Source organism: Rana temporaria, chromosome 6 (assembly GCF_905171775.1).
Source record: "Rana temporaria chromosome 6, aRanTem1.1, whole genome shotgun sequence".
In the NCBI taxonomy this organism is placed as follows: Eukaryota; Metazoa; Chordata; class Amphibia; order Anura; family Ranidae; genus Rana; species Rana temporaria.
The window spans coordinates 181317647-181334417 of record NC_053494.1 but is presented as its reverse complement, the minus strand read 5'-3'; the positions used below and the strand labels follow the sequence as shown (position 1 = coordinate 181334417).

The 16771-nt window shown below is 42.6% G+C and overlaps 1 protein-coding gene and 1 long non-coding RNA gene across 2 annotated transcripts in view; one reads left to right on the top strand and one right to left on the bottom strand.

The window, feature by feature from the left end:
- The window catches only part of TANC1 (tetratricopeptide repeat, ankyrin repeat and coiled-coil containing 1), a 330651-nt gene that overhangs the window by 151586 nt on the left and 162294 nt on the right, over nucleotides 1-16771 (top strand). The window lies entirely within an intron of this gene.
- Nucleotides 8906-9593, bottom strand: LOC120944087. The gene is made up of 3 exons (XR_005750354.1): nucleotides 9511-9593; nucleotides 9183-9288; nucleotides 8906-9014 (listed from the first exon to the last, which is right to left on the bottom strand). It is a non-coding gene; the product is annotated as an uncharacterized LOC120944087 (long non-coding RNA).

Genomic DNA, 16771 nt, shown 5'->3' with positions numbered 1-16771 from the left:
AGGACTGCTGTGAATGTGTCTAGGTGCTTTTTTAAAGGGGCGATATGCTTGTACTGTATAAATACAGGAAATAGTAGAACAAAGATCTGATTGGCTGCTGAGACCCATGTCTCTATTTTTCTGCCGGTTGCATCAATTACCCTTTCCATTTGTTTTCTCTATACAGGCTTTTTTTTTTAAAGCAGGTAAAGTTTCCTATAGTCAGATGGCTGAGAGATGAACTCTGCTTCCTATTGTTTCCTGCACCTCGCACATTCTTTGTGGCCTTGTTAAATAAATCCATTAATGTTCTAGCGACGGTAATGATGTTTAGCGTGGCTGATCTCCCTCTATAGCAGCAACTTGCGGGCCGTGTACACAGCACAATTACTACAGAAGAGAAACTTGTTTGTTTAATCCCAGTTAAGCACGGCTGAGAACTCCTGAAAACCCGCGCACACGCACATAAGCTGGAAAGAGACAGAGAGGGCCAGGATGAGCGTGCCTAACTTGTTCTGCTAGAAAAAAAAAAAAAAAAAAAAAAAAACTCATGCTTGAACTTACAACAAATTAATGCAATTCAGTATTTATTAATAAATCATTAAATTCATTTAGTGTAAGAACCTGAGTATCAGCTATTTGCAGTCTATATGGTAGAGAGGGAGGGTTGGCACTGGGAGCCAGACAGCTGTTTTGCAGTAAACTATATTTACACGGAACATGCTGATAGGAGGAGAGAATCTGTGGCTGCCACTTTATAGCCCAGACATCTGAGATGGAGAGAGGACATCACTGGATTCCTAAACTGTAAGTGGTGTCATGTAGCACATTTGTGAGGTCAGGCACTGATGTTGGACAAGAAGGCCCAGCTCGCAGTCTCCGCTCTAATTTATCCCAAAGGTGTTCTATTGAGTTGAGGTGAGGACTCTGTGCAGGCCAGTCAAGTTCCTCCACCCCAAACATACTCATCCACATCTTTATGGATTTTGCTTTGTGCACTGGTGTGCAGTCATGTTGGAAGAGAAAGGGGCCATCCCCAAACTGTTCCCACAAAGTTGGGAGCATGAAATTGTCCAAAATGTCTTGGTATGCTGACGTCTTGAGAGTTCCCTTCACTGGAACTAAGGGGCCAAGCCCAACCCCTGAAAAACAACCCCACACCATAATCCCCCCTCCACCAAATGATTTGGAGTGGTGGCCCAATACTTTTAACAAGTTCCTCCGCCCCAAACTTGCTCATCCGCGTCTTTATTGTCCTTGTGCACTGGTCCAAATCATTTGGTGGAGGTGGAATTATGGTGTGGGGTTGTTTATCAGGTGTTGGGCTTCCAGTGAAGGGAACTCTTAAAGTGGAGGTTCCCCTAAAAATAAACTTTTAACATTAGATTAAGGCTCATTTTGTCAAGGGGAATCGGCTAGTTTTTTTTAAAAACGATGCAGTACTTACCGTTTAAGAGAGCGATCTTCTCCGCCGCTTCCGGGTATGGTCTTCGGGTCTGGGTGTTCCTTCTTGATTGACAGGCTTCCGACGGTCGCATGTATCGCCTCACGAGTAGCCGAAAGAAGCCGAAGGTCGGTGCGGCTCTATACGGCGCCTGCGCACCGACGTTCAGCTACTTTCGGAAAATCGTGGCGCGATAGATGCAACCGTCGGAAGCCTGTCGGAAGACTGTCAATCAAGAAGGAACGCCCAGTCCCGAAGACCATACCCGTAAGCGGCGGAGAAGATCGCTCTCTACAACGGTAAGTACAGCTTCGTTTTAAAAAAAACTAGCCGATTCCCCTAGACCAGTGGTTCTCAACCTGGGGGTCGGGACCCCCTCGGGGGTCAAATGATGATTTGCCAGGGGTCCCCACATCCTGGGCTGTTCCTGAAGCCCACACCGCTCTCCCAGCCTTTTTGACTGATCAGCATTGCCATTCATCCCAATTCCCCGCCAGCACTGCCACTCCCCCCCCCCCCCCCCCCCCCCGAACCAAGAAGCAAGAGAAGTAATAAAAATAGAGAATACATGGAATATAGAGGAAAAGAGCGGGATGAAAGAAAGAAAAAGGGAGAAAAAGAACAAGAAAGACGGCTGGAGAGGGATGGGGGGGGGGAAAAAAGTAATTAGAATAAAGAGAGATACAAGAGAAAGAAAAGAAACAAAGAGAAAGAGTTGTACATCCTAAAATGTAGCATAGGGGTTTTAATACTGTATGAGGCCTCGTACACACGACCGAGGAACTCAACGGGCGAAACACATCGTTTTCCTCGTCGAGTCGAGTTGACAAACCTTGTTAGGTTTGTCAAAGAACTCGACAAGCTTGCTTTGCGTACACACTGTCAAGACAAAATCTTCTCGTTCTCAAACGCGGTGGTGACATACAACACATACAATGGCAGGGGAAGTTCGATTCCACTGGCTAAACTCTTGGGGCTGCTTTTGCTAATCTCATGTTACTGCGTGTTAAGTAAAAGTTTGTTAAGAGACAATTTGCACTTTTCAGTTACAGCTTGAAAAATGTGTTATCTCCATTACAAACGCTACTTTTACACCCGTCTCATACTTTATTCTGAGCAAGCGCGGGTTTCTTAGCATACACACGCTCGAGTTTCTCGTCGGAAACCAGCCCGACCAGGAACTCGACGAGCCAATTTGAGACTCCCGTTGAGGAAATGGAGAACTTGCTCTCTTTTTGGCTCGTCGAGTTTCTCGACAGTTTCCTCGACGAAAATGTACACACGAAAAAATATCTCCCAGCAAGTTTCTTGCTGTTTTTTGCCGAGAAACTCGGTCGTGTGTACGAGGCCTGAGTGGAAGGGATTGCAAAATGTCCGTAGGTTTGGGGGTGCAAATTACTTGTCTTGCCTAGGGTGCTCACAACCCACGCTACGAAAATAATTTGACTGTTAGGGGTCCCCACAACTTGGGAAATTTTATCAAGGGGTCACGGCATTAGAAGGTTGAGAACCACTGCCCTAGACAAAATGAACATGAATCTAATCTTAAAAGTTTATTTTTAGGGGAACCTCCAGTTTAAGGCGTCAGCATACTAAGACATTTTGGACAATTTCATGCTCCCAACTTTTGGGAGCAGTTTGGGGATGGCCAATCTTGTTCCAACATGACTGGGCACCAGTGCACAAAGCAAGGTCCATAAAGACATGGATGGGCGAGTTTGGGGTGGAGGAACTTGACTGACCTGCACAGAGTCCCGACCTCAACCATATAGAACACCTTTAGGGTGAATTAAAACGCAGGCTGTGAGCCAGGCCTTCTTGTCCAACATGAGTACCTGACCTCACAAATGCGCTTCTGGAAGAATGGTCACACATTCCCATAGACACACTCCTAAACCTTGTGGACAGCCTTCCCAGAAGTGTTAAAACTGTTATAGCTGCAAAGGGGGGCCAACTCGATATTGAACCCTACGGACTAAGACGACATTAAAGTTCATGTGTGTGTAAAGGCAGGTGTCCCAATACTTTTGGTAATGTAGTGTATGTTTGGCCAGCTTTAGTGGCTAGCACTGTGGCCTTGTAAGGCTAGGCTCGATTTCCTACCAAGGACTTTGAGTTGGTATGTTCTCCTTATGTTTCGTCAAGTTTTTTTGCAGGTGCTCTGGCCTTATTCCATAATCCAAAAGCATACTGCTAGGTTAATTGGCGTCTCCTAAAAGTTGTTCCTAGCTTGTGTGTTTATGACTGCAGAGCGTGTTATGTTGTAAGTCCCACTGTGTAAAGTAGTCTGTACATTACTATAGAATATGGTAGCACCATAGAAATTTATATTTAAGTACCTGTAATAAAATTAATAATGATTGTGTTTCCTGAAATACTGGAATATGTTCACATTGATTGCGGGTTAGAAGTCGTGTGAATTCAGCTGAACTCGCGCAATTTCATACCCGCATGTCAGTCCACTTCAGGGGCGATTTGACAGACATCTTTGCGGATTCCTGCACCGATGTCTATACAAATCGCCCCCCGAAGTCGCCAAAAATAGTACCGTAAAACCTTGGTTTGAGAGAAACTTGGTTTGAGAGCGTTTTGCAAGACAAGCAAAATGTTTTATTAAATTTTGCCTTGGTATACAAGCGATGTCTTGATATAAGAGTCGCGTGATGTCACAACTGAGTATAAAAAAAGAAGAGAGAAGCCTCTAAGTGTAGCAATATGGTTATGGCGGACACATCGGACAATTTTGACTCATTTTTGGGACAATTGTCATTTTCACAGCAAAAAATGCTATAAAAATGCATTGTTTACTGTGAAAATGACAATTGCAGTTTAGGAGCTAACCACTAGGGGGCGCTGAAGGGGTTAAGTGTGACCTCATATGTGTTTCTAACTGTAGGGGGCGGGGCTGACCGTGTGACGTCATTGATCGTGCTTCCCTATATCAGATGTGAACGTGGGCTTAAAGCGGGGCTTCACCCAAAAACATTTTTTTAACATTACATTCAGCCGAGTTGTCCTAATGACAATCGGCTGTTTTTTTTTAATTTTATCCCTGTACATACCGTATTTTCACCGCCGCTTCCGGGTATTTCTTCTGCGGGACTGGGCGTTCCTAATTGATTGACAGGCTTCCGACCGTCGCATACTGCGCGTCACGAGTTGCCGAAAGAAGCCGGACTGCGAGTCGCCTCTATACGGCGCCTGCGCCGATTGTCATTAGGACAACTCGGCTGAATGTAATGTTAAAAAATATTTTTTGGGGTGAACCTCCACTTTAAGCCCGACTTAAGGGAAAGTGAAAATGATCCTTTGCAATGGGCTGGCCTTGCAGAGAAGGATAGGGTAACTTGAAGTGCTTTTCTCATCCCCCCTAGACCTAAATAATCATTTAACCCTTGCAATGCTGGGGCAGCCCACACTGCAATGGACCTTTTTATTTTCTCTGGAGTTCAGCTTTAAGCTCTTGTGTGTACAGACCCAGTAAAGACCATTGCTGTGTTGGATTTCTATTGATTTACTGGGTGGATTTTGCCCTGGACAGGTAATCCCAAGGAGGAAGGCTGGGAAAGATTTATGACATTACAGTGTTGCTTTGGATGAACAGATCGGTTTCTATGAATAAACCTATTAGTAGAAAAGCGATTTACACTGACTTTTCTGTATATTATAGTTGCATTTTTTTGCTTTGTTGAAAAGGGGTCTAACAACCCCCCCCCCCCCCCCCCCCCCAAAGCCTAAAGACGGTAGACTGGCCCATTGTTTATAAAGTTTTCCTTCAAGCAAAGGTCCACAATCTTTATGCCAACCTGACAATGGCCATGTGCTGTACATTGGCATGCTGGCCTTTAGTGCAATGTTCTAGGGTGCCAGCACTGGGATTAGTAAGGCAGTGTTGATGCCCTAGGACAGCCTTTTTCAACCAGGTTGCCTTGAGGTTTCTTCAGGGGTGCCTTGGCAAAATGCCTAAAAATTGCCAAAAAATTTGTATACAAGCCGGTGTGTGGATGAAGGCTGCCTTTTTAGTTACACTGAAGGCCCGTACACACGATCAGATTTTACGACAATAATTGTCTGATGGACGTGCTGTCGGAGAATCCGACCGTGTGGCCCCGTACACACGAGGAGACATTTCCGATGAAAACGGTCCGCGGACCGTTTTCATCGGACATGTCTCCTGGGAGCTTTTGGTGTGTACACACCATCAGACCAAAATCCCTGCGGACAGAGAACGCGGTGACGTAGAAGACACCGACGTTCTCAAACACGGAAGTGCGATGCTTCCACGCATGCGTCGAATCAATTCGACGCATGTGCGGGATTTCGGGACGCTGGTTACACGTCATAACCAGCGGACATGTCCGATTAGGTGTACTAACCATCGGACATGTCCGACGGACATGTTTCCAGCGGACAAGTTTCTTAGCTTGCTAAGAAACTTTTGTCCGCTGGAAACCTGTCCGCTAGGCCGTACACGGTCGGACATGTTCGATCGTGTGTACGCGGCTGTGTATGCTCCATCAGACAATTGTTGGTGGAATTAACGACAACAAATGTTGGCTGTTCATGCTCACCAATTGTCTGACAATAAATCTGTTAAGTCCGATCATCTGATCGTGTGTGTATACAAGTCCATCAGACTAAAATCCGAAGTTCAAACACGCATGCTCAGAACTGACGCTAAACATGAAGACAACAATAGCAGAAGTTGCCCAAAGGGTGGCGCTAAAGATCAGAAAAAAACACATTTATGCCGCGTACACACAATCAGAATTTCCGACAACAAATGTTCGATGTGAGCTTTTGGCTGGATATTCCGATCGCGTGTATGCTCCATCGGACATTTAATTTTTCTCGGCACGTTGTAGTGTTGTTCGTGACTGCGTTCTTGACGTTCAGATTTTCTGACGAATTTTGAGCTAATATTTTGTTGGAAAAAAATCCACGGTTTTGTTGTCGGAATGTCCCATACCAAGTTCACGGCCAACGTCCTTCTGTCCAAAGTCCGTGGTTTTGCTCCGATGCTTCGCCCAATACCTGGGCAGTCAGGGATGATCGGTTACAAGCACCGATCTCCCTGTATAGATTTCAATACAGCTTGACGGCTTCTCCCCAGACCCCCCTTTCAGCTGTTTTAGTGAAATCTATACAGAGGTGATCGGTGCTTGTAACTCCCCCCAAAGCTGATTGAAAACAAAAGAAGGAGGGGGATGGGAAGGGAAGGAAAAACACAAAACTAGGGATGATCAGAAAGGAAAAGGAAAGAGGGAGGGGGAGGGAGGACAAGATACACAAGGAAAGCACTCACATTGGCCGCATCCGTAATGATAAGAATATAGAACAGTACCCCTTCAAGAAGAGTGGGCAAAATCGGACTTTGAGGCTCGTGGAAGTATAAAAATATATATTTTATTACATAAATTTACAAAATGTACACTGAAACAAAAAATTTTTTAATTGTGGCTCTGAGTTTGTTATTTATTGTCTAAAGTGCCCTTGTGGACTTCTCTATGTAGGGCGTACCATACGGGCCCTGCGTAAGCGATTTGGGGAACACAGAAATACTGTAGAAAAAGGCCTTGACAATTACAGTGTAGCCCGCCACTTCAAGGAGCACCATGGACAATGTCCAGTTGGACTCCGTGTATGGGTCCTTGAAGCAATATCCAAGCTTCTCCCCTCAGCTGAGCGCTATAAGCGGTTATGCGAGAGGGAGAATTACTGGATATTTACTCTTGACAGTCTCTCGCCTGGTGGACTCAACGAGGGCATAGAGATAAATATCCTATTGTAAACAAGATATCCTCCCTCGGTTTACTATCTCGGCTAATCTCTTATCAAACACGTATGTGTATGTGTATACATGTGTGTGTATATATGTTCAATATACATTTTTATACTTGCTTTATATACATATTTTATAATAATTTTTATTGTACATTCACACATTCCAATACAATAAGGAATATAGAATTTTAGTAATATATATATATATATATATATATATATATATTTTTTTTTTGAAACAGTCATTTTATAATTATCAAATTTACATTACCCTATTTATATTAATCCCTGTTTTAGATTAATAATTTAATGATGACGTCGTCAACATCATCAATTCCTTCTGGTATATAGTATAGATATAAAATAAAACAGGGAATATCTGTAAATGTAAATATATATATATATTAGTATATTTTTTTATATATATATATATATTTTTTATATAATTTTCTTTTATATATCTTTTATACATGTTCATTTTAATCATAAGCTTAGATGGTAATGATATTACCCAAGGCGTTATTGCAGCTTTAATGATTGTTTGTTACCATGGAAGATGATTAACTTTTAATCTCTAATTGGTTTATTTGTGTCAGACCTCAAAAATGTAGTTCCAGCATAGGTTCCCTTAAGGGCCATTATAACAATACCCCTCTATTTAGTGAAATTCTATCTATTTGAAGTTATTTCAAGATCATCTCAATATTACGTCAATTGTTGTTCACTTATTATTTATTTATCTGCATAGTATTGCCAATTAATGTTGTTATTGCAAAAGCAGGGCCCTCTTGTGGCCATAGATGTGCCCTGCTATGTTGTTGTAAAATACGATCTAGCTAGATTATATGTGGGGCGGGCCTATGTATCACCACTATATATACTGGTCTTCAGTAAAATGGCCACAGCCCAGCCTGAGGAAGAGACTCGAAAGTCTTGAACGCGTGCACCTCCCGCAACCGGAAGTGACGTCACGTGCAGTCCGCAGTGGATACCAGATACCAGCGCGAAGGTTCCGAGAGCGTCTTGGTCCCTGTAGCTGCTGCCTTTCAGAGAATAACATCGCCACGCTGCCTGCATCAGGACATCGTACGCACACCGGCTACACCATGCGGATGATTGTTTACAACTACCTTGCCCATATTCATTCATGTCTGTGAGTAGGCTTTTCACAGCCTTTTTACATATATTACCACTAATAAATGAGCTTGCTACGCTTAGAAGGCGCTGCATTTGTTTTTTCTTTGCCTCTATACAGATCACTTCATCTGTCAGCTGGCAGCCATCTAAAGCAAGGCAATAGTAAAGTAGTTATACAGTGCCATGGACAATTGATGGACTTTAACATCCACCTTATAGCACTGGTTTCCTTTGGACTTTAATCCCAGTTTCATTTTATTCATTTTTCCTCATCCTTATTTTTACTTTTATTTTTATTTTTATTTTTATTTACATTGTTATATTCATTTTTATATTCATTTTTATATTTATTTTTATTTTTATTTTTATTTTTCAGCTTAAAATTAGTTTATTTACATTCTGGCCCTTATCTCTATTTCAATTAATACTAGCCTTTTGTGAACCTTAGACATCTACTGGGAGTGCGCTTGAATATCATGTTTTGTTTTGTACAAAATGTACACTAACAATGGTATAATGGAATGCAACTGATAACAATCACAATACAACCATTCAGAACAAGAGAATAGTGAAAGAATCCTATTGAAGTCGCCTACGCGTTTCACCATGGGGCTTCTTCAGGACGAAATGAACAGGATTATTGCTACTATGTAGCCATGATTTTCACAATCTGTGAATAGTACACATCATATTAGTACAGCATAAAAAATTATAATGATGATATTTACATAAAGGAAAAAATTCCTAAAACATATATCTTTATCAATTGATTAAAACCAGCGAAAAACACACACAAATTTTTGCAATACATATGGGTTACAACATGTGGCTACATCACCTGATACACAGCGGTGGATATAATCATCCAGGAAGATTCCAATGATAGATGAAATATATACCGATGGTAGTAGATAGTACAAAAAATATGTTTAGAGATCGATGATCTGATAAAGAGGGGGAGGAAAAAAGCAATAAGCGCATATTTACGCTAACAATATATGTATATGTGTAAAACCTTAAGCATTATAATATACGCCTATATATATGTCTACATGCGTATATATGTCCATGGAGAAAAAGGAGAAGTAAAGAAAATAAATTGCAAAGTCTTACATCCTATAATATATAATAGGGCAACAAGTAAACCATGTTGATTGGAAACATACCGCAGGTCCAGGCCAAATATGTCAATAATGACATGAGCAAATACACATTACAGTCCCCAGGCAAAAGAAGACGTGTCGGGATAGAGATGCAGGTAACCGAATCCCTATTAAGAGTGGAAAGGCTGCTCTCCCCCTCCACGCTCGCTGTCACCCTCCACGTCTCCCTTTGCGCTCCGTGTCACCCTCCATATCCTCCTCCGCCCTCTCTGTCAGGATGGAGAGCGGAGGTAGGAGCCGCTAAACCCAGCTCCTACCTTTTCCAAATGAACAGTCAGTGATCACTGACTCTGTCCATTCATATAACTGAAACATTGTAACCTGTGTTTACGATGCTTCCGTTTATGAATGGAGAGGAGCCGTGGCTTCTCTCCATTCACTTTCAGTGCAGCTGAGAAAGGGACTGGGGAATCTGTGTCCTTGGTCCCTTTCTCTGTCTCAAAGGGGAGATGTCAGAGGTCTGTTAAAAAAAAACCCTGATATCTCACCAAAGCCCCCCAACAGGGCTAAAAAAAGAAAGCATTGTAAAAAAAAATAACAAAAAATAGTAAAATAAAAAATACTGATGCATGTGCTACTGTCACATGACATAAAAAAAAAAGTATCGGTTTTCGGTATCGCCGAGTACTTGTACTCGGTCTTAAAGTGGTATTGGGCGACTTTCGTTTCTACTATACTTGCAGTGTTATGTATTGACTTTCATGTTCCTGTAGCTCCACCTAAATTAGGCAATTACTTTTTGTATTTCTTTTTTAGGAGAGTTGATACTTAAATGGTGCATGTCTGCCTTTACTGTTGGTCAAACCAAGGTCATTTATATGGGCAGTAAAAGGAATGTCACTGTCTGTCTATTGTAGTGGCAGTGGAGCGTATGTGTCAAGACAAATTCTCTGGCTTGGAGCTCTGCTGGTTCTGATTTGACCCCCGGGTACATCCTGACAATAACCTGAGGTCATCTTCTCATTGCCTGCTATTATGTGGATGAGCGCACTTGCTTGGGAAACGCATCCTCCTCCTCCTCGTTAATTTTTTCTCGAACACTTTTTTTTTTTTTGGAAGCCAAAAGATGACCAACGCTTCAATACAAAGTACTTTAGGAGGCACGTAAAATGCATTTATGTTTAGTATACATTATAATATTGATAGCATCTCAGTGGCCTATGCATTAGGAAGTCATGCTGAAATTTCAGGTCAGTTGTCTTTATTTTATGCCCTTTCTTCTCATAAACTGGCCTGCAAATACCAAGCCAAGATTGTGAAGCGACCTGGAACTGGCTAGGTACTTATAGGTCCAGACCTTCATAACACTAACATGATGACCTGTGGGGGTCTTTTAAAGCATCGCTTATGGAAAATCTAGGGAACTGACACGTGTAAGGTTTGACATGTTGTATGTATTTACTCGGTGCAACCTCGGCTTTTCTATTTTACCCAAAAATCTGGTAATTTATTGAGTTTTTGTGCCCCCTAAAATTAACTTTTAATATTTTTTTTGTGATGTTTATGCAGTAATATCGTGTGATGTAAAAAAATTGGAACTACCACCATTTTATTATCTAAGGTCAGGGTTTGACAAATTTGCTTGGAATCTAGGAGCCAGCTAAAAAAGTTAGGAGCCAGAAAACGCGCCCCGTCCCGACGAGCTTGCGCGCAGAAGCGAACACATACGTGAGCAGTGCCCGCATATGTAAACGGTGTTCAAACCACACATGTGAGGTATCACCGCGATTGGTAGAGCGAGAGCAATAATTCTAGCCCTAGAACTCCTCTGTAACTCAAAACATGCAACCTGTAGATTTTTTTAAACGTCGCCTATGAAGATTTTAAAGGGTAAAAGTTTGTCGCCATTCCACAAGCGGACGCAATTTTGGAGCGTGACATGTTGGGTATGAATTTACTCGGCGTAACATTATCTTTCATAATATTTAAAAAAATGGGGATAACTTTATTGTTGTCTTATTTTTAGTTAAAAAAAGTGTAATTTTTTCCCAAAAAAGTGCGCTTGTAAGACCGCTGCACAAATACGGCATGACAGAAAGTATTGCAACGATCGCCATTTTATTCTCTAGGGTGCTAGGATAAAAAATATATATAATGTTTGGGGGTTCTAATTGGAGAGAAGATGGCAGTGAAAATAGTGAAAAATTACATTAGAATTGCTGTTTAACTTGTAATGCTTAACTTGTAATACCAACGGCCACCACCAGATGGCGCCAGCTCACAAAAAAAGTCGCCAGGACCCTATTTCTAGTCGCCATGGCGACCTGGCGCCCGGGATTTGTCGAGCCCTGCTCTAAGGTGTCTGCTTTTAGAAAATATATAGTGTGGGTGTTCAATGTAATCTTGAGGCCTCAAATTATTTTTTAAATGTGTGCAAAAAACGCCTCTGGTTGTGAAATGGTTAAAGGATAAGTTCACCTTCGCGTAACATGTTGCATATAATAAACTGTCTCCCAACTTTTTTAGCTGGCTCTTGGATTCAAAGCAAATTTGTCAAGCCCTGTGTAAACTTAATCCACCATAAAAGGAAAGCTGTGAGCATTTAACGCTTAAAAACTTTTTTTTACGGTCACAGGACTCAAAAGCACCATTTTGCCGCCACTTTTGAAGCGCCTCTTGTGCGCTTTTCAGGCGCTTTTGAAGCGCTTTCCATTTCTTTCAATGGACAGGGACCTTTTTGAGGCGCTTGCAAGCAGCATCTTTGGAGCATTTAAAGCGCCTTAAAAATGCCCCTGTCCATTGAAATAAATGGTAAGCGCATTAAAAGCGCATAAAAAGCACTTAAAAAGCCCCACAAAATGGTTATTTTTGAGTCCTGTGACCGTAAAAAAAAAGTGCAGTGCTAATGCCGCAGAAGCGCCCAACGTTTTATGGGCAGATTCAAGTGCCTCAGTATGAAAGGGTCTTAGACATAGAGAATCTAAGGCCCCTTTCACACCCCTTGAAAGTCGTGCATTTTTGCTGGGATTTCCGGGAATGCCTGTGTAAACTTGAGGTCTGTGGACCTCGACTCACATCAAAGTCGGACCAAAGTACTACAGGGACTACTTTGATGTTGATGCAACCTGAAGTCGCACAGATATGAATGGTACTCATTGGAATTAATGTGCTATGACTTGTCATGCGACTTTGCAGTCCCAAGTCACAGGACAAGTTGCAGAAGTGTGAAAGGGGCCTTACAGTAAAATTATTTTGTGACAGAAATGCATTGCTAAAAATGTTACAATTGAAGAGCTACATTAAAGGGGTTGTAAAGGTTTGTTTTTTATTTTCTAAATAGGTTCCTTTAAGCTAGTGCATTGTTGGTTCACTTACTTTTTCCTTCCATATCCCTACTCAATTTTTTTTTTTTTTTTCTTTGTCTGAATTTCTCACTTCCTGTTTCTCCTCGGTAAGCTTGCCCCCCATCATCCATGGGGGTTAGTCAGCCAGAACAGCTTACTAAGGAGGAACAGGAAGTGAGAAATTCAGACAAAGATTTTTTTTTTTTTTTTTAGAATTTCACACTTCCTGTTCCTCCTCAGTAAGCTGTTCTGGCTGACTAACCCCCATGGATGATGGGGGCAAGCTTACTGAGGAGAAACAGGAAGTGCGAAATTCAGACAAAGAAAAAAAAACATTTAGAAGGGAAATTGAAGGAAAAGGTAAGTGAACCAACAATGCACTAGCTTAAAGTGGAGCTCCACCCTAAAGTGGAACTCCCGCTGATCGGAACCCTCCCCCCCTCCTCCGGTGTCACATTTGACACCTTTCAGGGGGAGGTGGGTGAAGGTATTTGCACCCACTTACGGGCAAACAGTCTCGGGCAGACTGTGGGCATGACGTCACCTCCGGCCCGGCCCCCCCCCCCCCCATTGTGTCATTGGCTACCAGTACACAGCAGGAGCCAATCGGCAGGCGTAGTGCGACTCGTGCATGCGCCATAGGGAACCGGGCAGTGAAGCTGGAGCGCTTCACTTCCTGGTTCCCTCACCGAGGATGGCGGGGGCGGGCAGCAGAGTGACGAGCGATCGCTCGTCCTCTTCTGCGGACAGCGCTGGACTCCAGGACAGGTAAGTGTCTTAATATTAAAAGTCAGCAGTGACCCTGTCCGAAGCTCCGTGACCGCGGACCCGATCGCCGCTGGAGTCCCGCGATCGGTCCCTGGAGCTGAAGAACGGGGGGAGAGCTGTGTGTAAGCACAGCTTCCCCGTTCTTCACTGTGGCGGCGTCATCGATCGTGTGATCCCTTTTATAGGGAAACACAATCGATGACGTCACACCTACAGCCACACCCCCCTACAGTTAGAAACACATATTAGGTCAAACATAACCCCTTCAGCGCCCTCTTGTGGTCAACTCCCAAACTGCAATTGTCATTTTCACAAAAATTTGGCAAAATTGTCCGAAGTGTCCGCCATAATGTCGCAGTCACGAAAAAAATCGCTGATCGCCGCCATTAGTAGTAAAAAAAAAAAATTAACAAAAATGCAAACTATCCCCTATTTTGTAAACGCTATAAATTTTGCACAAACCAACCGATTTTTTTTTTTACCAAAAATAGGTAGAAGAATACGTATCGGTATAAAAACTGAGGAAAATAAATGTTTTTTTATATATTTTTGGGGGATATTTATTATAGCAAAAAGTAAAAAATATTGTATTTTTTTCAAAATTGTCGCTCTATTTTTGTTTATAGCGCAAAAAATAAAAACCGCAGAGGTGATCAGATACCACCAAAAGAAAGCTCTATTTGTGGGAAAAAAGGACGCCAATTTTGTTTGGGAGCCACGTCGCACGACTGCGCAATTGTCTGTTAAAGCGATGCAGTGCCTAAAGGTCCGGGTCTTAAAGCGGTTCTCCACCCTAAAGTGAAGTCCCGCTGATCGGAACCCTCCCCCCCCCTCCGGTGTCACATTTGACACCTTTCAGGGGGGAGGGGGGTGCAGATACCTGTCTAAAGACAGGTATTTGCACCCACTTCCGGCCCGGCATTCACGGGCAAAAGACGGGCATTGCGTCACATCCCGTCGCCCCCCCCGTTGTGTGCTGGGAACACTCGTCTCCCAGCACACAGCGGGAGCCAATCGGCGGGCGCGGCGCGACTCGCACATGCGCCGTAGGGAACCGGGCAGTGAAGCCGCAGCGCTTCACTTCCTGGTTTCCCCACCGTGGATGGAGGTGGGAGCAGCAGGGTGACGAGCGATCGCTCGTCATCTGCTGCGGACGGCGCTGGACTCCAGGACAGGTAAGTGTCCTTATATTAAAAGTCAGCAGCTGCAGTATTTGTAGCTGCTGGCTTTTAATATTTTTTTTTGGCGGAACATCCGCTTTAAGTGGTTAAAGGAACCTATTTAGAAAATAAAAATTGAACCTTTACAACCCCATTAACAGTATAGAGGCGTTTGATATTTGCCTGCTATTTGTCATTGGCGTGCAGGACATGCTGGGACTTGCAGTCCCTCGGTGGAGCCATTGGCTGCCCATCTGTGGCGGGTTCTGTGAAGGTCTCCAGCCTTTGATCTATGGGACAACCTCTGAACTAGGTGGATGTTTGTGCCAGTTAGCTGTGTAGTCAGCACTGTTTACCCCGCGCTGTGTTTGGTGATTGCACGCTGATTTGCTCAGCTGGGGAGAGAAGGACTCCTCCTGCTTTGTCAGTCACATAGGGGAAGCAGCGCCAGCACAACCCGTGTTAGAAAGCTTCCACTAATGTCCTATAGACGCCCTGGAATGTAAAGTCACAAATCGGAGGTAAGATTACACACACATTGTCCTATAAAGTCCCATATCTGCTGCTATTTCACATTAACTAGAAGGACTCAGCTGTTGGTGGGATTCTTTATTTAGTACAACCCCTTGGTGTCTTCATGTATTAAAATAGAATACGTTGTGGTATTATGTCAACCTTGTAAATGCAGCTCTGGAAGATTTACCCCCCCCCCTTCATAACCAGCACGTTTTTTGGGATACGGCACTGTGTTACTTTAACTAGCAATGGCGCGGTTGTGCGACGCTGTACCCCCACACAAATAACATTTGCTTTTGCTGGTATTTGATCACCTCTACGGTTTTTATTGCTTGTGCTATAAACAAAAAAAGGCCGACAATGATAGGAAAAAATATATATATAGTATATAACATGCCCAGTAAAAAAAAAATCGAATTTCTTCATCAATTTAGGTCAATATGTATTCTGCTGCATGTTTTTTGGTAAAAAAAAAATATACAATAAGCGTATATTGATTGGTTTGCACAAAAGTTATAGCGTCTACAAACTAAGGGATAGATTTATTTATATATATATATATATATATATATATATATATATATATATATATATATATATATATATATATATATATATATATATATATATATATATAGTAATACATCCCTGCGGGGAAACACTGTGAATACAGCGTCTCCCCGCAGGGATGTAGTCCCAAGGGAGGGGGCGAGCACGCTGACTAACCCCCAGCCAGAACCGCTCAGATGATGGGGGCAAGCTTACTGAGAAGAAACGGGAAGTGAGAAATTCAGACAAAGAAAAAAAACATTTAGAAGGGAAATGGAAGAAAAGGGTAATTGAACCAACAATGCACTAGCTTAAAGGAACCTATTTAGAAAATGAAAAATACAACCTTTACAACCCCTTTAAGCAAACTCCTATCATGGGTAGAAGAAGATTCTGTAAGCACAAGTTGCCAACAATTCCTGGAGCGCCATCTTGTGGCAGGCTTCTGTTGTAGGGCCTACAAATCGGTGGAAACGCACACCAAACATGTTTAGAAACTATTCCCTCTAGAAATCCGTTTATAGTTTTATTTTTATTTTTTTGGAATACATTTATTATACTGTAGATGTTTATGCGATGCGTTTGATATGTCCTTGATGCATTGCCTGTATCTCCTGCAAGTGGCGTCTGGTTGCTCTGCAGGAAGTGTTTTGCCTTGAAATTTAAAGAGATAGTTCCCGTCTTGTAGGTATGTTTTATATGACCAGATTGGCTCCTCCTGTGTGTTTATGGGTTTGCTATCTTATCTCCATACAGGTGCTTTACGTCATAGGCACCAGATTTCCTCATATATCATTTACAGGCGTCTATCATCATAATTTGAATTGTTTGGAGTAGGAAGGCCACGCCGTTCCTCCATGACGTGGTGTACCTGCACTTTTTGTCATTGTTGTAATTGACTTTTCCTTCAATGTTATTTTGTTGATTTTGGCTTTGAAAGTGTTTTTATTCTGGCATTTTTCACAATGATGTACCCCCCCCCCCCCT